Source organism: Nomascus leucogenys, chromosome 16, assembly GCF_006542625.1.
Source record: "Nomascus leucogenys isolate Asia chromosome 16, Asia_NLE_v1, whole genome shotgun sequence".
Classification (NCBI taxonomy): domain Eukaryota; kingdom Metazoa; phylum Chordata; class Mammalia; order Primates; family Hylobatidae; genus Nomascus; species Nomascus leucogenys.
Window position 1 is genome coordinate 32,629,248 of NC_044396.1, and position 10,278 is coordinate 32,639,525.

At 35.0% G+C, this 10,278-nt stretch overlaps 1 pseudogene across 1 annotated transcript; it reads right to left on the minus strand.

Annotated features, from left to right (window-relative positions):
• Positions 1-8,682: 8,682 nt before the first annotated feature.
• LOC115830674 lies at positions 8,683-9,597 on the minus strand (annotated as a pseudogene). Its single transcript, XR_004026230.1, has one exon. The product of XR_004026230.1 is annotated as a 60S ribosomal protein L6 pseudogene (transcript).
• Between the last annotated feature and the right edge of the window lie 681 nt (positions 9,598-10,278).

The window sequence follows — 10,278 nt, forward strand, 5'->3', positions numbered from 1 at the left end:
AGTTATACATGCTTAAAATCAGCTTCCAATATATATTGTTGCTCCTGTTGTAACCAGGTCTCATGGGCCTGTGAATCATGGGTGGAAATGGGAATGACTCTTCACTGTTGCTTCAGCAGGCAACATGCTTTACTTAGCTCAGGTCATCCAGAAAGACAATATGCTGTGCTACAAAATAAGTCTAAATAAATTAAAAGCATCCGGAGTATGTCCTCTGAACACATTATAATTAAATATAAATAAATAAGTAATATAGAAAATACTAATTTGGTTATGAAACAATACACTTCTAAATAATCATAGTTGAAAGGAGAAATTACAAGGCAAAATGGAATAATAATAAAAATACCACACATCAGAATCATCAACAGCAACAAAACCCAAAAGCTTACTTGGAACTAAAGGATAGGAAATCTCAGTTAGCAAGATTAATATAAAGAAGTCAATTGTTCTTCTATACATTATCAATTAACACTTGAAATTTGAAATATAAAAATACCATTCACAATAGCACTGAAAAAATACTTTAGTGTATATATATATATAACAAAATATATATAGGATATATATGTGGAAAACTATAAAACTCTGATGAAAGAAATAAAGACCTAAATAAATAGAGATGTGTCCCATGTTCATGCCTTGGAAGACTTAGTATTGTTAAGATATAAATACTTTCCAACTTGATCTATAAATTCAACACAATCCCAATCAAAATCACAAAAAGCTATTTTGCAGACACCAACAATTTGATTTTTAGTATATATGAAAAGGCAAAAATTCTAGAATAGCCAACACAATACTGAAGAAAAACACAGAGTACTGATACCATCCAACTTTAATAGTTCCTATAAAACTACAGTAGGCCAGGCGCGGTGGCTCAGGCCTGTAATCCCAGCACTTTGGGAGGCTGAAGTGAGCAAGTCACTTAAGGTCAGGATTTCGAGGCCAGTCTGACCAATATGCTGAAACCCCATCTCTACTAAAAATACAAAAGAAATAGCTGAGTGTCATAACGGGCCCCTGTAATTCCAGCTGCTCAGGAGGCTGAAGCATGAGAATCACTTGAACCCGTGAGGTGGAGGTTGCAGTGAGCTGAGATTGCGCCACCGCACTCCAGCCTGGGCGACAGAGCCAGACCCTGTCTCAAGAAAAACAAAAAACAAAAAACAAAACAAAACAAAACAAAAAAACTACAGTAAACAAGAAAGTATAGCATTGGTGAAAAAAATGGGCACATAGATCAACAGAACAGAATACACAGTCTAGAATTGACACATATATAGTCAATGGACCTTTGACAAAAGAGCAAAAGCAATTCATGGAGAAAGGGTATCTTTCTAAATGTGATATGGAACCGTTAGATGTTTATATGCAGAAAGAAAAAATAGGACTCTAGCCACAGACCTCGCCTTTCATAAAATTAATTCAAAATAGATCAAAATTAAAACGTAAAATACAAAACTTTAAAATTTCTAGAAGAAAACACAAAAAGATGTGTGTGACCTTGAGTTTGAGAAGACATTTTAGATACAATACTAAAATCATGATTCATGAAAAATACTAAGTTAAACTATATTAAAATTAAATTTTATGTTTTGCAAAAGAAACTGTAATGCAAGTGAAAGGATAAACCACAGGCTGAAAGAAAGTATTTGCAAAACACATACCTGATAAAGGACCTGATCTAAGTAACACCAAGAACACTTTAAGCAATAAGAAAACAAAAGTCTAAACAAGCAAAAGATTTGCACAGACACCTCACAAAGAATATATACAGATGGTAAATAAGCATATGGAAAGATGCTCAAGTTCATTTGCCACTAGAAAATTGCAAATTAGAACTACCAGATACCACTAGACACCTATTAGAATGGTTAAAATCCAAAAAACTGACAATACCAAAGTCTGTCGAGGATGTGGAGGAACAAGAACTCTCATTCATTACTGGTAGGAAAGTAAAATAGTACAACTGCTTTGGAAGACAGTTAATCAGTTTTTCACAAGTGTGAGCCAGAAATTGTGTTTCTGCATATTCATTCAGCTGATCTGAAAACTTTTGCCCACCAAAAAACCTGCATGTGAATATTTACAGCAGCATTGTTCATAATCACCAAACACTGGAAGTAACTAAGATCTCCTTCAATAGATAAATGGATAAACATACTGTAGCAGTCCATATAATGAAACAATATTCAGTGATATAAAAAATGAACTTTCAAGTATGAAAAGGCATTTGAGGAAACTTAAATGCATATTGCTAAGTTAAAAAAAAACGGTCTGAAAGGCTACACGTTGTACGAGTCCACTTATATGATATTCCATAAAAGGCAACCAAAGAGACAGTAAAAAGATTAATGGTTGCTAGGGTTTGGGGGAAAGAGGCAAGGGTTAAATAGTGAAACAAAATGGATATTTTTAGGGTGGTGAGACTATTCTGCATAAAACTCTAATGGTGGGTATAAGGTATTACGCCTTGTCAAACCCCACAGAACTTTTCAAGCACAAAGAGTGAACTTTAATGTATTCAAATTTAAGAAAATAATTTGTGAGATCAGTGGATCCCAGGAAGGAATGCAGATTATGACAAGAGACTTCAACTGTATTACAGATGTATGAAACAATCTTACTGAAGGGATGAGGGGAAAAATGATAATCCAAGTTACTTTGAAAATGAGTGGCATCTGCAAGACTAAAGGCAGAAAGAACTGCACAGAAGCACTCTGTGTAGAGCACATAAATACTCTAGTTCCTAAAGCTGCTGTCCATGGGGGTATAGGTCAACCATTCTGATACTGCTATGCATGTACACTGAAAATGGATGATTAAATCAATAGCTGGCAGAGTGTGGGAGCCAGATTTCTCACTCTTGAAGTGGGAAGTTACAGATAAGAAAGGGGAGAAGGCTAAATGATCTATGTGGTAATGGATTAGAGTTGGAGCCTCAGTATGAACTATGTTATGTTAATATAGACATAGTTGTGTATGAGTATTTATAGATATGCATATATAAACAAGTTAATATTTAAACCCAGACATTTTCTTTTTCTGTTAGTTGTAAAGGCCTAAAATCAGTAGCAATGAACATCCTCGGTAACCCTAATACCTATATCTTAGTTTTTATTACTATTCTCCAGTTAAAAAAACAGGGCGCCTTAGAAAAATGGATGACTGTACAACTGGAGTGAAAAATACATAAGCTGAGCTGGAGCATCTTGTAAAGCCACAAAGAAAGGACATGTTTAAAAAAATCCCACGTTGATGGAAATATAATGAAGGGCACAGGAGTCAAGTGAAAAAGCTCCAACAGCAGGACAAAACAATTTGAACAGAATAAATGAAATAGTATTGAATTATAACCCAAAGCATAAAGTAAATATCCCTGAGTTCATTCTCATATAAATAAATGATTGAATAAATTAATAAATGGGGGAGAAGTGACAAAGATCCTATATAGAAGAAATCCAAATATACTTACCACTTTTATTCAGCATGGTCATAACTATAGCAATAAAACAAGAAAAATAAATAATAACCATAGATATCAGAAAAAGAGGAGTAAAACTATGCAAAGTGAAATAATTATTTACATACAAAAATCCTGTAAGATCTACTGAACAACTACTAGAATGAATAAGTAAATTCAGAAAAATTGTAGGATACAAGGTTAACATACAGAAGTCAAATTTTGTCATAATGACAGCACAAAACGAGGGAGATAAATTTTAGAAAATAATTCAATTTAAAGTAGCATGATAAGGCACAAAATTCCTAGGAAAAATTATTTTAACAAAATAAATGGAAGATTTATATGCTCAAAATTATAAAACATTACTGACAGGAATTAAAGAGGACAAATAAATGAAGATATATTAAAAGGTTGAAAATATTAGCATTATTAAAATGTCAATCCATAGTCACAATATATATATAGATTTGGACATAATCCCAGTAATATACCTAGAGGCTGTTTCGTAAAAATAGAGAAACTGATTCTGAAATTCACGTAAAAATGGAAAAGATCTAGACTATCCAAAGCAACCTTATAACAGAACAAATTTTTAAGACGTATTACTTGACTTCAACACATATAAAACTACAAACAGAAAGACAGTTATTCAATAAAATAGAGAAGAGGACTCAGAAGTTGACTCAAACTTTCAAAGTCATTTGATTGTAGACAAAGATGCCAAAACATTCAATGGGGAAAGTCTGTTAACAAATGGTACTGTACCAACTGGACGTACATTTAAAAAAAAAAAAAAGAACACCAACCTCTACCTGATTTTATACACAAAATTTAATTCAAATTAGATCATCAACCTAAATGTAAAGACTAAAATCATAAAGCTTTAGAGGTCATCATCAAACAGTATCTTCACGACTTGGCAGTGGACAAGCATCCTAGAGTGGTCCCAGATAGCAATGAAAATAAGGAAAGATATTTAAAATTGATTTTATCAAAATTTTACTTCTCAGAGACTATTGTTTAGCTGGGCATGGTGGTGTGTGCCTATAGTCCCAGCTACTTGACAGACTGAGGCAAAAGAATTGCCTGAGCAGGGAGGTCGAGGCTACAGTGAGCTGTGATTATGCCACTGCACTCCAGCCTGAGCAAGAGCAAGATCCATCTGAAACAAACAAAAACGAACATAAGAAAGAGAGAGAGAGAGAGAGAAAGAAAGAAAAAAAGAAAGAAGAAGAAGAAAGAAAGAAAGAAAGAAAGAAAGAAAGAAAGAAAGAAAGAAAGAAAGAAAGAAAGAAAGAAAGAGAGAAAGAAAGAAAGAAAGAGAAAGAAAGAAAAAGAAAAGAGAAAAATTTTAAACCATGTTTAGGGAGAAAATGTAAAACAGATACATGACAAAGAACAGTATATTTTATAAGCATATTTTATATAGTCTACATTTATATACTATGTGTCATATAAAATAAAATGCACTTTTAAAATATCTACTACTTAACAACAGACAAATATCTCAATTAAAAATGTGTAAGGGATTAGACCACACTTCACAAAGGAGATATATGAATAGTCAACCAATACATAAGTGATCAATATTATTAGTCATCTAGGAAATGACAAAATTAAACAAATATTAAACTCTAGCTAATGATAAGAATGCAGAAGCGTTTAGGGAAGAATGTACTGACGTCTACATTAATAAAATGATAAAAACGAAATAGATTCATGATGGAAAGAATGATGGATTTGTGACACAGCAGATATAGTAAAATATTAATGGTTAAAACCAAGTTACAAGTAAATATTCACCATAAAACTCTTACAATCGGCCGGGCGCGGTGGCTCACGCTTGTAATCCCAGCACTCTGGGAGGCCGAGGCGGGCGGATCACGAGGTCAGGAGATCGAGACCATGGTGAAACCCTGTCTCTACTAAAAATACAAAAAAATTAGCCGGGCGTGGTGGCGGGTGCCTATAGTCCCAGCTACTTGGAGAGGCTGAGGCAGGAGAATGGCGTGAACCCGGGAGGCGGAGCTTGCAGTGAGCCGAGATTGCGCCACTGCACTCCAGCCTGGGCGACAGAGCGAAACTCCGTCTCAAAAAAAAAAAAAAAGTCCTACAATCAATATTTGATTTTTTCACAAGATGTTGGAAGAAGTTGATGCTGAATGTTAGCAACAATATATCTTCAATTAAGAATAAATTGTTCTCAGAATGTATCAAATTTTGAGAAATGTGCAGCAAGAAAATATAAAATAATTATGGTTTGTCTTCTGGCAGAGACTCCAAGTTACTGCTGCATACACTCTCAAACTGTGTGAAGATGGTCATTGGAGAATACTAGCACATGTAAAAAAATACATTTAGTGTTTTTTAAAAATGGTTTCTCTCAAAATCTTGATCCTCTCCATTGTTGAAATTTCAGTCCTTACGCATATCTTTCCACAAAAATAAAAATCTATGCATCAGTATTGGCAAGTCTGCCTACATTATTATTAACTTCAATATATGAATATCTAATAAACACATTTCAGCTCAATCTTGACTTAGAAGCTCCTCGGCTGATATTTTTAGTTTTCATAATCCTATCATTCGGCCTTAGTCCTTCCTGACAAATGAAACTTAACTATTGTAGATAGTAGGAATAGATGGTCCCAGATATATTTCCTAAATGGGATATTTAGTTATTTTAGTAGGCTTAGTTAGTCTTAAATGATAATAGGGAAAAATCTTATTTTGCTCAAAAGAGCACCTGCCTTCATTTCCAAAGTGCACAGGACTGTTTAATGTGAATTGATCTCTATGGGAATAACTGAAAACATTTTGGATACAGCTGAAATCCAATAGATGGCAGTGAAATACAGAAAATTCGCTGATTCCTGAATCCTTGTGTGATTGCTTTCAGTGGAAGCTGCTAGTCTGTTGCCAATTAGAAGCTCCCATAAAATTGTAGAATCTCTTTAGGATCCTATTATATTTTTTAAACACTGTGAGGTCTTGGATAAAAAATATCTTCAAACCTATTGTGTCCGTGAGGATGCTGTGGTTTTGTGGGATTAAAGAACCTACTTGAGGTTATATAAGTAAGTTTTTGGTACATTCAAGTGTAGAATCAACATGATTCAGTGGTGCTTGTGTAAATTCTAAATCCATCTCATAGCTGGATGATGTTTTTTGGAATATCAAAGCTGTATTTTAATAACAGTAACAATCCATGGAGTGGAAATGAGGTCCAAGATGAGTCTGGAGATGGGCAGAGTTTAAGCTATGAAGGGCCATGGAGGATTAGCAATTGAAGGATTAGCAATATGAAGGATGAGCAATTTCCTTGTAAGTGCAACACATAATGAAATGAAGTTTAACCCTGGCTTTTTACAGCTATTATCTTTGAGGAGTTTTAAAAAACAAAAACACACCAATAGCCCATCTCTCTGCAAACTCCCAGAGATGCTGATTTAATTTTTCTCAGAATGTGTCTGTAAAATGACATTTAAAAATGCTTCCCAAAATGATTCTAATATGGAGGCAGGGCTGAGAACTCCTGTCACAGTAGTAAGGATCATGGGCTCTGGTATCAGAGAGGCTTGAGATTTGATTTGCATTCTGTCCACTTCCTATCTCAGTAAACTATTATACATTATTTACTTTCTTTAAGCCTCAGTTTTCTCATATGTAAAATAGGTGATAATAGTATTATCTACTTCATAGGATTGGTTTCAGAATTACTTATAAATCACTGGATTTTAAAAATAATTCTATAAATTCAATATGTATATGACTGCTTTTGAACATGTGCTTTGATTCTTCATCTGTGGAATTCTATTTTACTTTTATTGTTGTGGTGGTATTTTATTTTCATATTGATTCATGAATTTCCTAGCTGACAATTGTATATTCATTCAAAGACACTCATGATTGCATGAATACTGATTAGTATAATCAAATTGGAAAAAATACTATTGAATTACATGGTATTTTTCTAATAAAGTCATCATAAAATTATTGTTTACATCATAGGTATAAGGATTGCCATGTAGAAAGAGAATTTATCTTTATATCAGTTAGCTATGGCTATCTAATAAACTACCTCAAAATTCAGTGGCTCAAAACAACAGTTTATTTAGCTCTCAATTCTGTGGATCAATTTAGGTTGATCTCAGATGGGACAATTCTGGTTTCTGGTGATTGCCACTGCAATTCTTCACATGTTGGCAATCAGCAACTGGGCCAGCTATGAGTTGATGATCTAGGATGGGCAGAACTAGGATGACTTGTCTCTGGTCCAGGTGGTCTCTCATCTTCCAGCATGCTAGTTTGTGTTTCTTCTCATGGCATGGCATGGGTTCCAAGAGAGCCAACCAAAGCATGAAAAGCCTTTTGAAGCCAAAGCTCATAGTTGGTACACAATCACATCTGGTCCTTTCTGTATGTCAAACTCAGTCACAAAACCAGCTCAGATTTAATGGGGAGGGAAATGGTCCCCACTCCTTGATAGGCAGAGATGCAAGAGATATAGACACAGGAAAGTGTAATGATCAGAGGTATTTTTGCAGTCATACCATAGTCTTCTTTGGGATTTCTCCAGAAATAAAAACTCTAGTAAATGTTTGGGATTTACACAAAGACAGAAATCAACAAATCTATAAGAAGAACTTTGTAATTGTTGAAATAATGAGCTCCCTGTCACTGTAAGCAACCAAGCCAAGGCCAGATGCCATTTTGCACATATAATGTAGAAATGACTGATGCATTGTTTAGAAGTTTGATAAAGACTATTGATATGATGTTTGAATTCTAAAGTTTCACTCTGAGCTATTTTAATGTGGAATTTGAAGGGTGAGTAAAAAAAATAAATTACAAGTAGATAAGCAATCAAGGGCTTAAATATAAAAAGTCGATCTTAGAAACTTTTAGGCAAAATATAGGAGAATGTGTTTATGACAAAGATACTAACAGATGTTCAGCCTTATGATAATAAAAGATGTAGAATAATCAAGAGACTGCAAATTAAATGATAATGAAATACTATTGTACACAGCAGATTGAAAAATTAATTAAGAATCTGTCAATATTAAGTGTGGATGAAAGGAGAATTTATTAAATGTGGATCAATGGTAACTCATGCACCACTTTGGGGAATACAAATTGAACTACCACTTAGGAAGCAATTTGGCATTGTCAGGTAAAACAGGAATATACACCCTGTGACTAGCAATTTGTTTTTTTTTTTTTGTAGTCAGCTATTTAATTAGGTTCTTAAGATATTTAGAACACCAATTTGTGAGGATAAATTCCATTTGTCAGGGCAAACACAGATCGCAGGTAGCCCTGGAGCTGAGGAATAGCTTTGATTTTTGGTAAAATTTGTGAGTCCACAGCTTTCTGATCAATCTTGCGCTGCTCCGTAATCTCGTATTTCTCTTTTTCTGTGTCAAAGATCTCACCTTCCTGGTGTCTGGGCTTCCGCAGCTTCTTCTTCTTGAAGTAAGCATCAGTAAGATGTTTTGGGATTTTTACATTGCTGATATCGATTTTGGTTGAGGTGGCAATGACAAATTTCTGGTGTGTTCTTCGTAGAGGAACTCGATTGAGAACCAGAGGTCCAGCCACAAGTAACAAGCCACTAGCCAGCTGTGTCAGGAAAACCACCCTCTTGCCCCTGTGGCGTCCAGTGACGATGATCAGAATGGTCCCAGGGGTCATGCTGGCTCGCATTTTTCTCACGTGTTGACTGAACGGTTTTTTGCCGTGGCTCAACAGCTTTCGAGGCGCATCTTCAGAAGGATAATATCTAGGCATTTTGCGAAGTTTAACCACCTGGGTATCACCGTTCTTGTCACCACCAACTGGTTTTGTAACAGTTGCAAGGACCTTCTCCTTCTTTTTCTTTTCCACCTTGGATTTAGCGGCTGAGTACTTCCTCTTGTACATGGCCTTTCTGGAATACATGGCAGATCGGGAATACCTGCCAATTCCTCTGACAAGGACAGGGTTGCGGCTGCAATGGGGCTTCCCCTTCTTGGGCTTTTTAGCCTTGAGGTTACCCTTTTTCACCTTGCCACCAGCATCAGCCTTCTTGGCTTCGGGTTTCTTCTCTTTAGTATCTGGCTTCTCAACTTTTTCACCCGTCATCTTGCAAGATGGGAAAAGGTGACCAGCAATTTGACTCTTACCTTACTAGGAAATATTTCACATGAACACAAGGAAGCATGTAAGAAAATACTCAGAGCAGCATTATTCTTCATAACCATAACAAAAAAGAAATAAGCCAAATGTCCATCATGGGAATGCGTAAACAGCAGACAATGTATTCCCAGCATGGTATGTGAAGCAACTGTGACATGGAAGGGATCACAGCTAGAGGCATCAACATGGATGAATCTTAAAAGCATAATGTTGACTAATAAAAATGCTCATAATGTTCAGCAAAAGAATTCATACTAAAGCATTTTCTTTAAATGCTTAAAGTAAAAAATTGGCAATGCAAAGTAGTTTATTGCTAAGAGATATATACATATGGTACATATAAGCAAATGAATTGTGAACAATTCAGGATAGAGGTGACCTCTGAGCAATATTCTATTTCTTAAGTTATTTCTTAAGGGTGGGGATAATAGGTGTTAGCACTTTTACTATTTAGACTATGCATGCATAAACACATGAATGTATGTACAAAATGCACATAATATATACATTCATTTGTATGTGTATTTCATGTTGCTTCCTGGCCTCTTGGCTAAGATCAATTGTGATATTTCACAATAAAGAAGGCTGAAAGTCATCTTTATGTTAAGTTTAAGGAAGAATTTGTTTTT